Source organism: Engystomops pustulosus, chromosome 2, assembly GCF_040894005.1.
Source record: "Engystomops pustulosus chromosome 2, aEngPut4.maternal, whole genome shotgun sequence".
NCBI classification, from domain to species: domain Eukaryota; kingdom Metazoa; phylum Chordata; class Amphibia; order Anura; family Leptodactylidae; genus Engystomops; species Engystomops pustulosus.
The window spans coordinates 150,150,396-150,171,398 of NC_092412.1; the positions used below are offsets into that span (position 1 = coordinate 150,150,396).

Here is a 21,003-nt window from a genome sequence, read left to right on the forward strand (position 1 = left end):
GAAACACAATGGAGAGATGAACATCTAAACACTGTATTGAGTAGGAGAGAAGGACAGTGGATATATAAATTAGGTACACTTGCATCAGGTGGATTAAATATAGATTTTGAATTAAAATGTTTTTTGGGGGATATATGACTAATATTATTAATACATATGGAAGAATTCACTGTTATACACTTGGATTAAGGTGAGATAGATTATGGATGGTATTTATGTATTGTAATTTATTTTTAATGTCAAATTGTAAAAAAATGTATCAATATTTAACATATATTGAACACATAATTATGAAAGATTAGAATGCATGACTTTTGAGAAATATATATAATAATAATAATAATAATTGGAATTGGGAAAATGCTATAACATAAAAATATTCTTTAATCGGGACACAAGAGAGATGAAAAAGAATATAGTTGTCAATATATTAAGGGTACTATTCGGAGTATCTCAAATTTTATAAGTATAGTTTGAGGAGATTAGTGAAATCAGGCCCAAAGTTCCAAATACTGTAAATGTACTATGTTAAAAGAAAATTATACATTGTGATCGTCCCCTCGAATATTACAATGCTTCTTTTAGTTGCACCTATAGCAAAAACGAATCTATTCAAGCAGAGAAAACACTAGAGAGAAATAGTGTGGGAGGTATGTGGAGAGTGTGTAAGGGTGTAACTTCTCTGATACGCTGAGAATAGGGGCTCTAGATTGGAGGAATCCATTGGAAGAGGCGTGTTAGCTATGGCTAATCCTTATACGCCATAGATAATATTACCTGATTGGTTGAGAGCTTCGCTTTAAGCCTATTGGACAAAGCCCACATGGGTTTTTAAATGTGGGAAATTTAAATGTTAACAAACAGGTACATTTATGTAAGGAATGAATATTGTCTACAATATTTTTGATGTGTTAGTGAATTTTATTATTAAATATACGTATAAATTGAAGGAGAGGACTGACGTCGGTCATGCCCCGGAAGAAGCTGTGAGACGAAACCCTGAGTCGGACAATGACTGGCGTCCTCATGAATTTATTCATTACGTGCAGATTTTTGCCCTATTTTATGTGATTAGAACTAAGAATAAAATTTTATGTTTGTTGAAACTGTCTACACTATGTCCGTACATATCTTTTCTATATAGCAAGCCGAGCTATGGAGGATATCGAAAGAGAAAAAAAACTGCAGTGGTTTTGTATCTGTATGGCATCTTATTCTCAAAGTAGTCTTTGATCAGATTATTTCTACCAGCTATAAGAAGTTTTATATGTATGTCGGAATAGAAGGAAAATCGAACAAACGTTTGTGAGCTCCGGTCAGACTGTATTTTTTCTTGAACAATGTATATTGGATGATTGTTGGACCTGCAACATCCCCCATCGAGGGTCTAGCCTTTTACTTGGGGCCTGGAGACAGCCGGGGCCCGGAATACCGGAGTGGCTGGCGGTTGCGGCCTAGCCACGTCAGTGTCACGGTGCTTGGTATGGGGACCGGAGGGCTGTCCTACAGCCTGGCAAGTCTCCAGCAGGTGGTGTTGGCAAGAAATGATATAGAGGGAGAGGCTGTTATGGTAGTTCTCCCTGGGGCAACCCTTTGAGGTCTGGAGTATGAGTCCCTGTGTAGTGGATAGGGTGCCCGTGATGGTGACAGCCGTATTAGCAGGGATCAGACGGAGGCAGACGTTGTACAAAGTAACTTACAGTGCTTTATTGGAACCAACAGGAACAGTGGATAACGTGCCAAATGAATCTTGACAGTGGTAGAAAGCTGGGGAAGCACTTGGAGAGGGAACCACCGGGATTGATCACCAGCCTGGATGCAAGGGCAGGCTGGGAGGTAGCTGTGTCCTAGTAGGATGCTTCAGCTTGTCCTGGGTTACTTCAGATATCACCCTTGAAGGTAGGATGATACCCCTTTACTCTCACTAACTCCTCAGAGCTGCTCAGGCAATGAGCTGAGCTCTCTTGATCTACTCTTTCTGACTACTCAGTCTGTCAAACTGGTCTTGTCTCTAGGACTTTCCTGACCAGCGGTTTTATTACTCCCACTGGTCTGGTGGTGGTTACTCCTCCAATTGCATCCCAGCTTACAATACAACATTAGAATAGATGTGATTGGCTGATGGAAAGACATCACATTAAACAATTAACTCCTGCCTTACCAGGCAGGATCTGCCGTTGCAGTTTTCCCCGTGTTGTGTAGTGACCTGCTGTGGGGTTGATGAGATGAGCTACATATTGGGACATATTTGCAAAAAACACTCCGCCTTGCATCGGCAGGGGTGTTGCATACCCCTGGGGCAGTTGAAAGAGCTGCCCTCGGGGTCCAACCGCTGGCCAGTTGGTGTCGGACTAAGACAAGGACATGTGTATTCTAAGTACGACAGTTGGCCGCTGACACCGTTAAACCAAACTGTACAGTATGAAAGGCGTGGCGTCATGTAATGTAATCCACTCCTTGCACCAAGGCCTGTATATATTGGTTTATGAACACTTCTTCCCTGGCGACAAATATATAGTATATGTGCATTGAATTGGCATATGTGATACAATAAGACATTGTACAATTTACCTGCCGACTGACATTCTTACCCTTGTGTAATTGGCATCCAGGTGCTACAGCTCTATCACCCCTGGTCCCCTAAGGACCCGCAGTTTACGGACTAAGATTGCGGTCAGGGTTTACATGAAAACAGTCCGCCACATGAAAAAACAGCCACACTACAGTCTGAAAAGCCTATGACTGCAAAGGGACCCACTGAGGCTCTGTCACCAAGGCCCTACTGAAACCTGGAGTTGGCTTTGTCTCACCACCTACGAAGTCACTGCTTTATTCCCAGTCTCCCACTAATTTCTATAAAGCTAATAAAAACAAAATCCACCTCCATAGAGACCTTACATATTTTGAACTATTATGCAGTATTCCTGCTGCCATTCCACATTCCATCTCTGCTATTTCTAGCTTCTTTTTTAATAAATTAGCAAAAATTTACACAACCTTCAAAGTAGCTTGGGAATGTGATCTCAGTAGAACCTTCTCAATCCAAGAATGGGATAGAGCTCATGAATTATGCCACAAACTCTCTGTCTCGGGAAGAGCACAATCTGATGCCTCATAGTGACCACTTACATGCTTTCATCATCTGGTGGTTAATGGCCTGTTACTGGTGTTGTTTCATATCAGAGACACTGCCAGTGGATATCTGCTGTCTAAAATAAAATGACTTAATAATAAAGATATGTTTGGACATCTAGCTAATGTCCAGTGAAATCGAAGTGCAAATGTGCTGAGGAATCAAGTGATAAGGCTGATGAAGATATTGGACGTTATGTCTGGTTGAGTATTAAAGAGAACCTGTCAACAGGTGTTCTTTATTTGGATCCCCCATGTCCCCATAGAGAATAGTGTGCACATTGCAAAAGTATTTTTATAATAAAATTGTCCTTTTTTGTTAAAAAGAAAACTTAGATGAAAGTTTACCTTTCTTTCTGCAGAGCAGTGTCCCATGGGATTGGCTAATGAGAAGCGCTTTCCCTCCACCCTCTGGAAATCGCTCCGTCATGTGTCCGTTTCAAATTTTAAAAATCCCCATCTCCCACCAATTGGAAATAAACGCATGAACCTTTCTTTTTATCAGAAAGAGACAGTTTTATTATAAAAACACTTTAGCAATGTGCACACTTTTCTCTATGGGGGTATGGGGGAAACAGAAAAGGGGCTCCTGATGACAGGTTCCCTTTTAGGGTGTTTTATTAAACAGTTCAGGAGTAAACAGGCATACTATAGGCATATTTTGCCTGTCATTAGGAGGACAAACTGGTGCTTTAGTGTCTTGAATTTAGGGATAGGTTCTCTTTAAATATGAAGCAGTTTACTACATTTATTTAAACAGAGACATAGAAGAGGTTTAATTGAATATTATTGAGGGGGCACAAATGTGAGGTCAAAATGAGTGAGAGACGCCTGCAAGCTTTGGATAACAGACAATTGGGACCTGAATAGCAAAGTAAGTCCCAGTATAGAAATACTCTGCGCAATTCTCCTTGACCTTGTTTTGTCTGTGTAGAACAAAGAAAGAGGCATAGATAAGAAAGTGTATTGCAAGTCTACAGAAAATAATAACACCAATGATAAAAATGCTAGAGAAAGAACAAAAAATAAAAAATATGCTACAAAGTTTTTTGACAGATGCTGATAAGTTTGAGTTTGTGTTAATTATATCATTTTTAAAAGATGTTTCTTACTTTTTCTTTTGGAGAATGCTAATCATAATTACTCCTTTGAGATTTCTTCTTTTTCCTTTATTAAGATAGGATTTAACAATGTACAGGAATGTGCCCACTGCACTGATTCAGCATTCATTAGTCATTTTGGTCAGCATTCTTGTAGAGCCTTGACTTGTTCTGAACGGTTCACAATGCTGCTGTAGATGTTGCCAGCCAAGTAATTAAGTGTAACAGTTTATACAAAGTACAAATAAAAATATAACATGTGTTTGCAAGTTTTTATAGTTATATAACCTATAGTTATATACCTATTCTTTATGATGGCAGGTTCTTGTGTCAGTGGTAAGCAGTATTGCCATGCAGCATTGGGGTCCTGGGAACATGCTTACCTCTGCAGGGAGTTTGTGTGTTTGCTCTTTTTTAGGGGCAAATTTTAGAAAAATATTAGAAAGCTGCATTGCTAGTATTTTTAGGGGTGGTGGCATCGGACAATTTGACCAATTTGGAGCGCAGGATTTAACTTTCAAATGGTGTTGCAAGCCCAACACTAGATGCACCAATAAAAAGATGGTGAACTCTCGGACCTGAGCGGAGAAGCGACAAATTCATGATTTGAAGACATTTGACCACCCACAGGCTCATTTGTGCTGTGGTTAAGTGTCCCAATGCACCTTATCTGGAAATGCTAAAAAACATGTATACCTCCCCAGGCCCACTGTCTGTGCAGTAGTTCAGTTTAGTACATCCTGGTTTCAGAGTACATTGGGGAACATTTATCAGGGATTATACACAAAAATCCTGACATAGACTCAATACCTGGCGCATAGTCAGGAATCACGCCTATTTCCATTATTATGCCACATCCATGGCAAGTCGGCTTGAAGGGGATACACCCAGCAGTAAAGTGGGTCAGTGCAGGGCATTGCAGCCCTGCGCATAAGCTATAGCCTCTGCCTGACTAGGCACTGGCTATGACCCAATTCTACAACAGGCTGGACCTGGCATAGAGCTGCCCCCTTGGCCCAGCACTGCACACCAGCCATTCTGATAAATCCAACGGCTGCCAGGGGCAGGAGCAACATCATAAATTGCCACACTTAGCTCCAGCTTATGATAAATATTCCCCATTGAGAATAATGCATACTTAGCCAGGTTTACAGAAAATAAGATAACTATACATGGTCCCAGACAGCGCCCATATAGGGTAGTATGGGACACTAAACTAGTCCAAAAAGACCCATGGGTGGTGAGTTAACTTTTAGGGAGAATTCCTACAATTTTTAAATTAAGCGGAGAACCTTTACAAAAAAAAAAGTATTTACTTGTAAAATAACTTGGGGCACATTCATTAAACTGGCTGTACCAGTTTTCTGCCCTAGTTTTCACATAAATACACGTGCAAAGTCCTTCCACAAGTATTTGGGAAAATGTTTGTAACAGTTTTGTGTCATGGCTGCACTCTGTCCAACGAGACACAAAACTATGCCCCTAAAGAGGAATTCCAGTGCTGATTCACACTGTGCGCCACATTTATGTCAAAAGTCCAACAGAAATGTGGTGTACACCCGTTAAACCTAGTCCAAAAGAAAAAAAAAGGGTGCACTCAGTTTAAGCAAAAACAGTGCATGTAGGATGCACAAGATCATTGAAAACCATACGCCAGTCTTCAATAATCTTTTGTACTCTACACATTAGTGAAGCTAACTGCATGGATTATAAGTACCTGGCAGACCAGAAGTGAAAACTGATAACTTGTATATTATTCCCTTGCTTTATTGGGCCATCAGTGGCCTCAGCAAATTTCAATAGGTATCGGTGCACATCAGATAAATGGGGGGGTGCTTAAGGATTAGGGATGCAGCTCCAAAATATGCACAAAATGTAATATAAGCACTCCAATATGCAAAATAGAGTTTTATTAGAACATATGGCCAAAAATACATGCGTGAATGTTTTCGGCTGGTGTAACAGCCTTTATCAAACACTGAAAATGTGAACACAAAAGATTTAATCAGTGACAGAAATGACAAAACAGTAACTTGGTTACAAAACACCAATGCATTCAATATGTGTACACAGTATATGCTCTGTATAGGATGAATCTGTATAGTAGATGGATGGTTTGTTCTTAGCAGCTCCCACAGCTCCAAAATACTCGGACCTCGAATAGAGGCCGGTGTAGACAGTGGAGTAAAAAAACGGAAAAAACAGGAGAAAGAAGCTATCGTGGGGAGCTAAAAGGCCAAATCGTATCTATAATAGTGATAAATAGCTGGAAATAATCTGTATTGAAAATCGTATCTACAATAGTGATAAATAGCTGGAAATAATCTGTATTGAAAAGATTTTCAATACAGATTATTTCCAGCTATTTATCACTATTGTAGATACGATTTGGCCTTTTAGCGCCCCACGATAGCTTCTTTCTCCTGTTTTTTCAGTTTTTTACTCCCTTATACTTTATGCATATATTTCGCTTCACATCCCACCTAGCCTACCTCTATTGTACCTGTTCTTATTTATACATCTCTCCGCTACATCCCTGCCTCATCATAGCCACAAACAACTCTCCTGCGCGAGCGCAGCCTTCAGCCTTCAGTAGCCTATTGCACAACTTCTCTAAATCCTAAAACCGGAAGTAACAGAGTTACGCAACTTCCGGTCCTCCACACAGCGCGCTCACAGCCCCATCCTTCAAAGAGCAGGCAGCTCCACTATCTAATAAGCGCCATAAGTCTAGGAATACTGCAGTACTGTTCCCAGGCACCACCACTCTGCATCTATCCTCACTCTCTACTGGCCTATGGTAAGATTACTCATACTCTATTTTTCTTCCTACAACCAAGACCTCCACCTGGCTTCCCAACCCACCTGAGGACCACTTAGCCACGTCTGATACCCGACCACCATGTATCTCAATGGTATTTGTCCAGGTTCTTTTCCATATTGACCTTCTGCTATGCGCACTACTATATACTGATAAATATTGATATATATACTGATATGTATTCTGTCTACATGACTGTCTTGTATAGACTACATACTATATACGCATTTTGATTCTATACAGATTGATCCTATACAGTGCATATACTGTGTACACATATTGAATGCATTGGTGTTTTGTAACCATGTTTGTAACCAAGTTACTGTTGTGTCAGTTCTGTCACTGATTATATCTTTTGTGTTCACATTTTCAGTGTTTGATAAAGGCTGTCGAAAACGTTCACTCATGAATTTTTGGTCATACTGGTCTCAGCAGTTCACATGTACGTGTAACTACTTAGGCCAGTGATTGGTTGGGCATTATTTTGAATGATTTACATGTTTGAAAGTGAGAAGAGGCCCTAATGCCTGGAGGAAGTCTTTTACTACAAAAAGTAAAATTTTTATGTTTGAGGCTCTCTGCTCCCAGGTAATTGGTGAAACATTTAGAAACACCTGTTTAAATACAGTTTATCTGCTTGTATCATGTATGTGTAAAATCCTCAATTTAGATTTCTAATAAACTTGAACTCTGCAAGTTTTCTTCAAATCCTAAAATGCTATTCCACTGCTATCCCTTCTGTAATTGTTTGACTAAATTTACAACTATAGACTATAATCTCTTGTGAGCAGGACCCTCACTCCTATTGTTTCATATGACTATAATAATAAGTATTTATTTATATATATATAGTGCACACAGATTATGCAGCGCTATACAGAACTGCCAAATTGCTCCTTGTCCCCAACGGGGCTCACAATCTAATAAACCTACCAGTATGTTTTGGAGTGTCGGAGGAAAACCATGCAAACACGGAGAGAACATACAACTCTTTGCAGCTGTTGATCCTGGGACTTGAACCCGGGTCCCCAGCACTGCAAGGCTGTAATGCTAACCACTAAACTATGTTTTTAATCTGTAAGGTATTTGGGGGGCCATAATCTGTAAAGCGCTATGCAAAATGATGGTTCTATATAAAGATTATTATAATAATGAAGCATTACCATTTCTCTTGTCAAAGGAATTCTAAATCTGTCCATTCGCTGCTAACATTTAATGGGCTGTGCTGGAGCTTTCTTAACAACTGAATAACAAAAGTTGGGCCTGTTAAGAAAGACACCTTAGCACTAAATCAAAGTTGCATTGCTTTGTTCTCAGGATTAAAGATGGAATGCTCAATCCTAGCAATATGCCATATTTTACTTGTTGGGAAACCCTTTATCACCCAAAAAGCATAATTGTAAGTCTTATAAGTATTATTACTGTTTTTCCTTTTCTTACACAGAGATGCTTTATAACAAATTTTGCTGCCATTGTAACCTTTGCCAGAGGGCTTACAAAGAAAGTATATTTAAGAACGTGTTGCAATGCACTGCTTGAAAGGATTTTCATATGTTGGAACAGCAATCATTGGTAGATTAAATATTGAAGCGAGCAAAAGGGATCAAACATCAGACTTGGAAATATGAGTGTGTTTAAAGAAATAAGAAATATATAAAACAATTGAAAATAATACAATGTAAATAATGTTCTGGAACAATAAGAATAAATAAAGTAGCCTCGTGTTCAATATGAAATTTCCATACGTAAGGAAAATCACATTCAGTATTTGTTTTATTAAAATTTTGCTCTGCCATAAAATATGCAGTTATTTTAGCTTTTTTTTTTTAGTTTAAGGAATTGACCCTTTCCTACAAAGACTTATGGTTGTATTTTAAAGTGACTTGTAGAACATAGCTTTCATCACTTCTTAACCCCATAGCGCAATAAGACGTACCCTTACGTCTTACTGCGCATGGGGGAGTATGAAGAGGGCTCACAGGCTGAGCCCTCTTCATACTCACCGGGCGTTTGCTTCATAATGAAGCAAACGCCCGTCGCTAACACCCGCGATCGGTGCTTGCACCGATCGCGGGTGTTAACCCTTTGATTGCCGCCGGCATCTTGGCTCCGATCGTCACTCCCCGTGACGTCACCGGGGAGCGGCGATCCGTTGCCATGACAGCCTGGGATCACACAAAGATCCCAGGCTGTCATGATCGGGGCTATCTATTATAATGTGCGATCTGCACATTATAATAGATGGTATGCAAAATCCCCATATACTGCCATACTGTAGTATGGCAGTATATGGTAGGATCAATCAGACAACCTAGGGTTAAAGTACCCTAGGGAGTCTGTAAAATAGTAAAAAAAAAAAATAAAAAAAAGTAAAAAAAAAAAAATTATATTAAAAAAACATAAAAATTCAAATCACCCCCCTTTCCCTAGAACTGATATAAATATAAATAAACAGTAAAAATCATAAACACAATAGGTATCGCCGTGTCCGAAAATGCCCGATCTATCAAAATATAATAACCGTTTTTCACTGCGTTAAACCCCGTAGCGGAAAATAGCGCCCAAAGTCGCAAATGGCATTTTTTTGCCATTTTGAAAAATAGAAAAAATTCTATAAAAAGTGATCAAAATGTCGAACAGTCCTAAAAATAGAAGCATTGAAAACGTCATCAGAAGTCGCAAAAAATGACACCACTCACAGCTCCATACACCAAAGTATGAAAAAGTTATTAGCGCAAGAACACTGCAAAATGAAGAATTTTTTTTCTGTACAGGAGGTTTTAATTTTTGTAAATGTATGAAAACATTATAAAACCTATACAAATTTGGTATCCCCGTGATCGTATTGACCCAATGAATGAAATAGACATGTCATTTGGGGTGCACAGTGAAAGCTGTAAAAACCAAGCCCACAAGAAATGGCGCAAATGTGTTTTTTCATCATTTTCACTGCATTTAGAATTTTTTTCCCGCTTCCCAGTGCACGGCATGGAATATTTAATACCATCACTACGAAGTGCAATTTGTTACGCAGAAAATAAGCCATCACACAGCTCTGTACATGGAAAAATAAAAAAGTTATAGATTTTTGAAGGTGGGGAGTGAAAAATAAAAACGCAAAAACGAAAAAGGGCCTGGTCCTTAAGGGGTTAAAGATGTTGTGAGTCTTAGCTAATAAGGGAATATAGGTTAAACTGGCAAGCTGCTGCAAGACATTCTCAACAGGTTCCTTATTAAATCACGCTGGCTAATGAAAGCTTCATTAATACTAGTTTACAGTAGTCCAGATCACAAGTCTCACTTAAGAGACTATATAGGGCTGGAGCAGTAGACCATTGCTTATAGGTATCCCTATTGGAATGACACATGCTGATTAAATGAAGCAAACTTGAAGTCTGAGGTTTCGGCCAATTTGAAGAGAATTAATCAAGAGCTGGTGCATTGTCTTGATTCCTCCTCACAGTACATAATGCAACAAAAATACTAAGAGGCTCGTTCATGTTGGATCAAATTAATTCTATGTAGAAGTAGCCTGATGTAGAATTGTGCTATAACCAGGTTATAGTTATTGTGTTGTGCCTTCCTTTCATTGACCACCACATGCCCCTTCCCGTCACGCCCACTTGGCATGAGAGTGAGAAAAAGATGCAATTCCTACCCAGGATAAATTTCCATTCTGTGTATCCAGGCTCCTGTGATATGAATAGAGAACAGGATGGATTTTTTCCATACTATGGATATAAGGAAGGTTTCAACTGGCTGTGGCTTACGCCTCCTAAGGTGCCTTGGATGGCCACACCGTACAATTAGCAAAGTGAGAGGTTACCATTCCTTTACTCCTATATCAATGTATACATCTGCATGGCAGCTAGCATAGGTATCTAAAGGAACTTTTATAGGACCTTCACATAACCTCAAGCTTCTACAAAAGATAACTGTGGCAGAGTATGTGTATATGTATGGTTGTATCTCTGTTTTTGTTTGTACATCTATAAACCTGCTTTTTTAATGTGTTTATAAGAAATACACAATCCCATTTCTCTTGTCATTTATTGTATGAGCATAGCATATTATTATTTTTTTAATGTTGTATATATGAGCACAGCAAAGAACTCCTGTTTCAGTTTTTATGGCATGAAACTGCTGGGTACCAATGTAAAGTTTGCTTCAAAATCTCTAATATGGATTGCTTGCTTCTCAGGTAACCATAAAGGGATATTGGGGGGGGATGTGAAAGCCCAAAAAACACAGTCTTGGCAATCACAGAAATGCCAATGCAAGGCTGCTGCTTTATTGCATCTGGCTCATCATTAAAATTAAAACCACTTGTACTTTTCTATCCATAGATCATCAGATATTGGATTGTACTCGCCTCTTACACACAACTTTGGTGATGATGAGTAATGGCTTGCGAGTTATTCGTGCACTAACTAGCTCAAAACCCCGGCCGAAGTAATGCACATTGGATGTTAGTGGAATAATTGAAGTTTGAAAGCACATACTATTTTTTATCCATTGTTTCTAATGGAATTTAAAAAATGTAAATAAAATGTTGTATGAAAAAATAATAATAATGATACATGCAATGTAATGGGAAACTATAAATGCACATGCAGTACCATTGACATAAAAACGCAGTTGTGCCACCCTGCCAGATGGATAAGTGGGTGTGTGTTATTCACTGTGAGGCAGTGTATCTGTCATCTCACTGCTGTCAACAAGTCCCTCTTCCCCTACGCTTGTGCTGGTGAGTCATCCTCTTCTCTGCAAAGATGAAGACAGGGGTGAAGTGAAGACATGAGGTTAAAGATACACCGCCTTACATGAGTAACACATGCCTCTAGTGACTCGCTGCTCCTTCTGGCAGGGTGTCAGGTAAGCTTACAAAATCCATTTTCTGGGCATAGGAACTAAACAGTTTTTAGCTAAAAACAGTTTGAGCATGAGTTAGAACAGTGCTGTGGTTACTTGTTGTTAGGCTTATTAGTGAAAATCTGGTGACAGATTCCCTTTAATAAATTCCCCCTTTGTCTTCACATGTTTTAAGTAGAGTTGAGCAAGTCGATTCATTAATTTCTTTTGCCCATTTTCAAGCACCAAATCAAATGCATTTTTTTCTAATTCGCTTGGGGGAAACAATGTTAATTGGTATATAATCTCATCTTCTAACACATTGTACATACATGTTTATATACATTTTTTCATTAGGGTTTTGGTCTGGGTTAGCATAGTAAATGAATGAAATGAGATAAGAACTAGAACCAATTTCCAGAACAATTTGAGGCATCAGCATGCCTAATATGATATTGGAATTATGTTATAGATATCATTAATAACATATATGGTTTTCTTTTATTTCTGATCTGCAAATATATATATTTTACGTTTTGAGTATAAACCTAGAGGTGAACAGTGGAATAAAAAGGTTATTATGCTATTATTGTTTCATGCTAGGAAATTAATATTTGCTAGGAACTCATGCTAGGAAATTAATATTTGCTAGGAAATCATGCTAGAAAATGAAATCATGCTAGCTGGCTATATATCAGAGGCCTGGCAGGCTATATACTATGGGGCTGGCTGGTTATTAACGTTGCAGAGTTTAGATGAAGGGCATGTATATGTTGCAGTTGAACACACTTGGAATCTGATTAACCCTGACTTCTACCCTATTGAAGTTAGAGTGGAGGCCTTGGACAGATTCCAGAATATTAGGGAATTGGAATTAAAAAAAACTGTATGATGTTAATACTAGAAAAATTCCCAACATTAACCCATTAACAACTTGGCCTTTTTTAGTTTTTCACTTCCATTTTTCACTCACCACCTTCAAAAATCTATAACTTTTTAAATTTTCCACATAAAGAGCTTAGTGATGGCTTATTTTCTGCGTAAACTGCACTTCATAGTGACGGTATTTAATATTTCATGGCGTGTACTGGGAGGCGGGAAAAAAAATAGTGTGGTTGGGTGATGTGCCTGCCGTACCAGAATTTGTCTCCTATTATAGTAATTATACCATCAATCTCAAATTTACATACAATACATATCTGGGCAGTATTGTTTTTTTGGACTAAGTGTAGAGCAGAGGAGGGTAAACTTATCATAATTATGACACATAGAAAAAGCAAGGAAATAACATTCTCCATGCTAAGGGCTTCCCATCCAAAACACACAATGCACACACACAGGCACATTTACTAATTACTAATTATTTGAAGAGAAGTCATATGGAACATAGTATAGACCCCCAACATCTCCAATGCTGCGAGGCATTTTTATGAGAAGCAGAAGCATCCGATAGAGCAGATACGCATGAACAAGAGAGGAGGTGATAAACAAATAATACTTAGGGACCAAGAGGCATTTTGGATTTTCCATCTGAACCTGAGAAATTATGAAATTATGTTTCACTATTAAAGTTGTCCATAATTTTACACATCAAGTAGTGTTTGTTACTCAAGAAATGTATATACAAGAATAGAGATTATCTAGCCTATCCACTTTGGTCTGAGTGTGTCTGCCGTATCGCAATACTTGTTGTTTAGTGAAGTAAGGAAATGCAGAAGAAACTACTGCATTTTTTCATTTATTTGGCCTTGTACAGACTTGTATGTTGCACTGTAGGATGTGACACACATTAATCATAGTGTTTTTTTCTGACTGACTGTACTGAGTGTATCTGTGACTTTCTGGTGTTGTCCAGTGTCTTGTAGCGCAGGCGTGGCTTTTCGTCTCCCTGGGTTACGGGGTTAACTTGCCGGGCATGAATGCCGGGGTATTCGGACATAGACTCAGACACAGTGTTTCCATTCATCCGTACTATAGTTAAGAAAAGTTAAGAAAAGTCGTTGGTCAATGTTCACACACACGCAAGTTGAACATAAAGGTAAGACCAGATATGCATAAAGGGGAAAGGAATAATTAAGGAAGAGATGCATGACAGCCTCACACACATATAAGCCCAATATAGAGGCAAGATTCTTAAGTAAAGGTAATTTATGGAGCCTTGCGTTTCAACGGTGTTCATGGGGGTCACAAAAATACAAGATAATGTTCGTGCTATGGATTAATGGGAAGGAAATGTTGTGGTAAAGTGAATGAAATAAAAATGAAATAAATAAGTTAGGGAAGACGGTATAACAAAATGGTACATATTTTGTAAAAAGTATTTTGTTTGTTGGTATTTTGGTGTTTTTAAATAGTGATAATGTTGTTTTTATTGTAATGAAAATCTTATTGGAGACATATGAAAAAAAGAGGACATAGGGGGTCATTTACTAAGGGCCCGATTCGCGTTTTCCCGACGTGTTACCCGAATATTTCCGATTTGCGCCGATTGTACCTGAATTGCCCCGGGATTTTGGCGCACGCGATCGGATTGTGGCGCATCGGCGCCGGCATGCGCGCAACGGAAATCGGGGGGCGTGGCCGAACGAAAACCCGACGTATTCGGAAAAACCGCCGCATTTAAGAACCGAAAATGTGTCGCTCGGGACCCGCTTACCTTCACTCAGACAGCCTCGGTGAATTCCGGCGCGTTAAAATGCTTTTCAGCACAGCAGCGCCACCTGGTGGACGGCGGAGGAACTACCTTATTAAATCCCGGCTGGACCCGAATCCAGTGCAGAGAACCCGCCGCTGGATCGCGACTGGACCGGGTAAGTAAATGTGCCCCATAGTGTTTTTACAACTATTTGTAACACAGCAATGAGGAAGGATGCATAGTGTGTTTGAAACGCATTGCTGATTTATGTTTTGTTTTTTTTTTTGTAGCTGTTACGTATAAGAATTGAAAAAATTTTGACTATGGTCCTGAAATAAAAGCATGAATTTTTATCTTTGAAAATATCGGGTTTGTAGTGTCCTGTTTGCTGGAACGCAATGAAACTTGAAACTTGAGTGCGTTTTTGCTCCAATCCAGGAGGGATCTAAAGCACGGACCAACCTGCATGCTACAGATCGGTGAGCTGACTCTACACTCACCGGACACTTGTCCAACTGCTCGTTAATACTTAATTTCTAATCAGCCAATCACATGGTGGCAACTCTCCTGCAGTTCAAACCGAGCATCAGTATGGGGAAGAAAGGTGATTTGAGTGCCTTTGAACGTGGCATGGCTGTTGGTGCCAGAAGGGCTGGTCTGAGTATTTAAGAAACTGCTGATCTACTGGGATTTTCACGCACAACCATCTCTAGGGTTTACAGAGAATGGTCCGAAAAAGAAAAAAACATCCAGTGAGTGGCAGTTCTGTGGGCGGAAATGCCTTGTTGATGCCAGAGGTCAGAGGAGAATGGGCAGACTGGTTCGAGCTGATAGAAAGGCAACAGTGACTCAAATTGCCACCCGTTACAACCAAGGTAGGCAGAAGAGCATCTCTGAACGCACAGTACGTCGAACTTTGAGGCAGATGGGCTACAGCAGCAGAAGACCACACCGGGTGCCACTCCTTTCAGCTAAGAACAGGAAACTGAGGCTACAATTTGCACAAGCTCATCAAAATTGGACAGTAGAAGATTGGAAAAACGTTGCCTGGTCTGAAGAGTCTCGATTTCTGCTGCGAAATTCGGATGGTAGGGTCAGAATTTGGCGTCAACAACATGAAAGCATGGATCCATCCTGCCTTGTATCAACGGTTCAGGCTGGTGGTGTCATGGTGTGTGGAATATTTTCTTGGCACTCTTTGGGCCCCTTGGTATCAATTGAGCATCGTTGCAACGCCACAGCCTACCTGAGTATTGTTGCTGACCATGTCCATCCCTTTATGACCACAATGTACCCAACATCTTATGGCTATTTTCAGCAGGATAATGCGCCATGTCATAAAGCTGGAATCATCTCAGACTGGTTTCTTGAACATGACAATGAGTTCACTGTACTCAAATGGCCTCCACAGTCACCAGATCTCAATCCAATAGAGCATCTTTGGGATGTGGTGGAACGGGAGATTCGCATCATGGATGTGCAGCCGACAAATCTGTGGCAGTTGTGTGATGCCATCATGTCAATATGGACCAAAATCTCTGAGGAATGCTTCTAGCACCTTGTTGAATCTATGCCATGAAGAATTGAGGCAGTTCTGAAGGCAAAAGGGGGTCCAACCCGTTACTAGCATGGTGTATCTAATAAAGTGGCCGGTGAGTGTATATACGTGACTGTATTGCATTTGGCTGGTTATATACAGGGGGCTGTGGGCTGGCTATATACTTGGGGTTAGCTCGCTATATACTATTAGGCTGGCTGGCTATATATTAGTGGGATGACTGGTTATATACCAGGGGGCTGGCTGTCTATATACTAGAGGGCTGTCTATATACTATGGGGTTGGCTGGTTATTTACAGGGGGTTGGGGGTGAATGGCTATATACTGGATGCTGGGGGCTGACTAGCTATATACTAGGGACAGGGGGCTGACTAGCCATATACTGGGGCAGAGGGCTGGTTGGCTATATAATGGGGGCTTGGGGCAGGCTATTTACTGGCGGCATGCGCTGGCTATATACTGGGGGAGTGCTTGGATACAGCTATACTGGGTACACGTGCTGGGGCTACCAAATTAATGAGTGGAAATTATATAGTAGTATATATCATAATCTATTGAGGGATCACTTTGTATTATGTGTATATGCAGGTGTCACTTAGCTGTTATTTTGGGGACATTATATTGACTGATATTTTTTAGCAACAGAGTGTGGAGATGTTATCCACCTGGTGGCAAATTCTGCAGTCAATGCCAAGAAAGTTGCCATGATGTTCTCTACCTGATGGAGAAGGATTGCCAACATTGAGGAGGCTACAAGGAAGAAGAACTGGATGAACTAGACCACCACAGACATAGAAGGAAACAGCAGCAGCCTAACAGATGTCTGTGCCGGAGTGCAGCACAGATGTGCCGTACATTTAATGCTGACATATGTTGATGTGTGCAGTCAATTAATTTTTGTTATATATTTATAAGCGCAGGATATTTTTATCCATGTTGTGTATTTATTCCTGGTAAATATTTATATGTGCGGCTTAGTCATTGGTATCTATGTGTTTGATATATTCATTGCTGTAATATATTTATGTGTTTGCTACATTCTCTGCAGGTTAATTATTTTGATATAAGCTATGCAGGTATTTTCACTGGAGGGACATATTTTTCTATTTTACGCTATATGTACTGCTACGAGGTCTTATTGTAGATGTTCCCATAGCAGATGGCCTCTTTTTTTCTTATGATTTCTAATCGGGGGCATTTCAGTTTTCTTATTAAGATCGCCCCTAATTCGCCTGTATTTGCTTATATGCTCTAAACAAAGGCTGTTGGAGGCTTTTGGTTAAATGTAACAGTAGTAACCCAGAGGATCAGAAGAAAAGGGACACCATGAGTGATAAAATGTCTGAATACTTATGACGATGTGATATTTCAGTTTTTCTTGTTTAATAAATTGGCAAAAATATCTTCATTCCTGTTTTTTTTCTGTCAAGATGGTGAGCAGAGTGTATATTAATGAGCAAAAAAAGAAATTTTTTGGTCTAACCAATTGGCTGCAATGAAACAAAGAGTGAAAAATTTAGAGGGGTCTGAATACTTTCCGTACCCACTGTACAAGTCATGCAAGCATTGCAAGCTGATTTTTTTTTCACAGACCACCACCTATCTTAACCGGTTCGCGACCGCCCGCCGTGTATTCACGGCGGCGGTTGCGTTCCAATGCATGGAGAGGGCTCGCGGGCCGAGCCCTCTCCACAGCCGGTAAGTCTCTGCTGCATATTGCAGCAAAGGCTTACCGGTAACACCCGCGATCGGTGCTGGCAGAACACCGCCAGCAAAGTCCATGCGCCGCCATCTTTCCGAGGATCGCCGCTCCCCGTGACGTCATCGGGGAGCGGCAATCCGTTGCCATGGTAGCTTCGGGTCTCACGAAGACCCGAAGCTACTTCGGGTTAACCCATTCATTACAATGTGCTATCAGCACATTGTAATGTATGAGGAGTAAAATCCCCATATACTGCCATACTGTAGTATGGCAGTATATGGTAGGATCGATCAGACAACCTAGGGTTAAAGTACCCTAGGGAGTCTGAAAAATAGTAAAAATAAAAATTAAAAAAAAGTTAAAAAAAAAATTATAATAAAAAAACCTAAAAATTCAAATCACCCCCCCTTTCCCTAGAACTGATATAAATATAAATAAACAGTAAAAATCATTAACACATTAGGTATCGCCGTGTCCGAAAATGCCTGATCTATCAAAATATAATAACGGTTTTTTACTGCGTTTAACCCCGCAACGGAAAATCGCGTCCGAAGTCAAAACTGGCACTTTTTTGCCATTTTAAAAAAAATAAAAATTCTATAAAAAGTGATCAAAAGGTTGTACAGTCCTAAAAATAATATAATTGAAAACATCATCAAAAGTCGCAAAAGATGACACCACCCTCAACTCCATACACCAAAGTATAAAAAAGTTATAAGCACAAGAAGACGGCAAAATAAAAAAAAAATTTTTGTTCATGAGGTTTTAATTTTTGTAAATGTATGAAAACATTATAAAACCTATACAAATTTGGTATCCCTGTAATCGTACTGACCCAAAGAATAAATTAGATGCGTCATTTGTGGCGTGAAGGGAAAGCCGTAATATCCAAGCCCACAAGAATACGACACAAATGCGTTTTTTCACCATTTTCACTGCATTTGGAATTTTTTTCCCGCTTCCCATTACATGGCATGAATATTTAATACCATCACTATGAAGTGCAATTTGTTACGCAACAAACGAGCCGTCACATAGCTTTTTACGTGTAAAAATAAAAAAGTTATAGATTTTTGAAGGTGGGGAGTGAAAAATGGAAATGAAAAAACGGGAAAGGGCCCGGTCCTTAACCAGTTAATATAGCCCTACTCATGCAAAATATTTAATATATGACAAAGCAACTATCACTGGATTCTATGCTGCTACCAACAGATAGGCAAGGAATTTCTAAGTAATTAGTAAGTAGATCATCAGTGTCCCACATTTTCATGAAAGCATTTTTCTCAATGGGTCAACAGTGCTTGGAGTAATGAAAAAGCCTTGTTGACTCTGGTCTAATTGTAACAACAATAGGAGAATAAAATCCAGCACTCGTCAAGATTTAGTAAAGAATAAAATCAGTCCATCAAAATCTTCATAATTAAAAATGTAAAATCTTAATCAATAAGATAAAAGGACCTATGCGTTTTAAACATCTATACCTTTTGCAGTAGCACAGAAATTGGCTGCTGCTTAAGGAAAAATTAAAGAAACTGGGATTAAAAATTGCTGACCAGATATAAAGATCTTGAGAACTTCGATATAAAAGGCCATATCATATACAGTACTATTGAAAATAAAACAAGAAAAAGATATTTTTTAAACTTGGTAGATAAATATTTAGTGATTTTAAAACTGTTTGCAGCCCATCATGGATTCCTCCCTACAAGTGTAACATGAAGAATGACAGTTGCTATTAAACTGCCCGATTGAACTGTCACTGAAATACAAGCTACATTTTTCAACTTCCTGTCACACCTGGGAAACCGGATCAAATATATTCTTTGCAGATAGAAAATCTCCAGCATCCTTCATGGATTTACTCATTTTCACTATTTTAGTTTTTCTTGCCTGGTTTAGCAGATGTATCAGACCACCCTGGGACTGCTTTCTTTCTGCATTTAGACATTGCAATCAGTTAGAGGTAGGTGGCGCTTTGTCATATAACAAATAACTATATAACAACTTATGTGATGGTCAAAGCAATTGTACATGTGCCTCTCCTAGTCTGCCAAAATAGCCAAGGAGTAGCCTGGCCTCAAAATAGCCAAGGAGTAGTATTGAGCAGACCCAAACCACAAAATGAGTTCATTGGAATTCCCACCGCGGTCAATGCCCACGATTGGTCCGTGAACCCAGACCTGAACAGGATTTAAAAATTAAAATTTTAACGGGTCTGCTCATCACTACTATGAAGTAGTAAACAGGAAAAAGTCAACCTTCAGAGAAAAGGACAAAATAACAATTAAATCAATCCAAGCTGAAATGCGTGCTGAAATACTGGATACCAAAAAAGCATATGGAAAAAGCCTAGAAAACAAATTGGAAAAGATTGGCATCAAGGAAATCTGGGCCAGCCAAAGGAAAGTAACAGGGTTAGAGGCGAAAGCAGGACAGCAGGCGTGCTACAGTAAGTAGTCAGTTGAAGGCTTAAAGTGTAACCGTCATTTTTAAAAAAACATTTGATATGTTGTAGGGCAGGCAATTTTAAGCACTTTTGCAATTGGATTAGTTACCCGAATCTTGCTCCTTCCTCTTGTATTCTGCAGACTTCCCCTAGACGTCAGTATACTCACATATGTCTATTGCTTAGCTCATCCCGTCTTCAGAAAGAAGCGGAGACTACGACGATAACACACGCCCCCATCCCCCTCCGTCCAATCAGCTGATTACCTCATGTGTCACTGCCCCAGCACTGTCATGTGCAGGGAGAAGCCCTCACTAACGTAATAATCAAACACCTACACTTATCTCTCCTCAGCTGTCCCTACACTTGTGTATACACACATAATCCACACAGACAAACTGCAGCCCCCCATCACCTCACACAAGGAAGTGGCAGGAGATACTCCAAGCTGTCCTCTCATGTGCTGTGCTGGAGTATTACTTAGATAGGTAGGTACATAGATAGATACATAGATGATAGATAGATAGACAGCAGGGCTGTTGGTCCTTAAATAGTTGGATCTGTGTCACTTTTGTTATGCTTGAGAAAGGTGCGGTTTAGCACCAAAACGTCACTGTGTGATGGAATAAAGGATCACCGCTTTTCTACAATTTTTGTAGTGCTGCCTCTTCACTACTTATATCGAGGACCCACGCCAAGGGATCATCGGCTATTGCACCAACCATTGGCTTGTGCTGCTCTGGACTCTCCATATTCTA

At 39.7% G+C, this 21,003-nt stretch overlaps 1 long non-coding RNA gene across 2 annotated transcripts in view; it reads left to right on the forward strand.

Annotated features, from left to right (window-relative positions):
* The first annotated feature begins 19,551 nt into the window (after positions 1-19,551).
* Positions 19,552-21,003, forward strand: part of LOC140116622 (uncharacterized) — a 98,380-nt gene continuing 96,928 nt past the window's right edge. For both annotated transcript variants that reach the window (XR_011852862.1, XR_011852861.1), the window contains exon 1: positions 19,552-19,762. This is a non-coding gene — a long non-coding RNA (uncharacterized lncRNA). The remainder of the gene's footprint in view (positions 19,763-21,003) is intronic.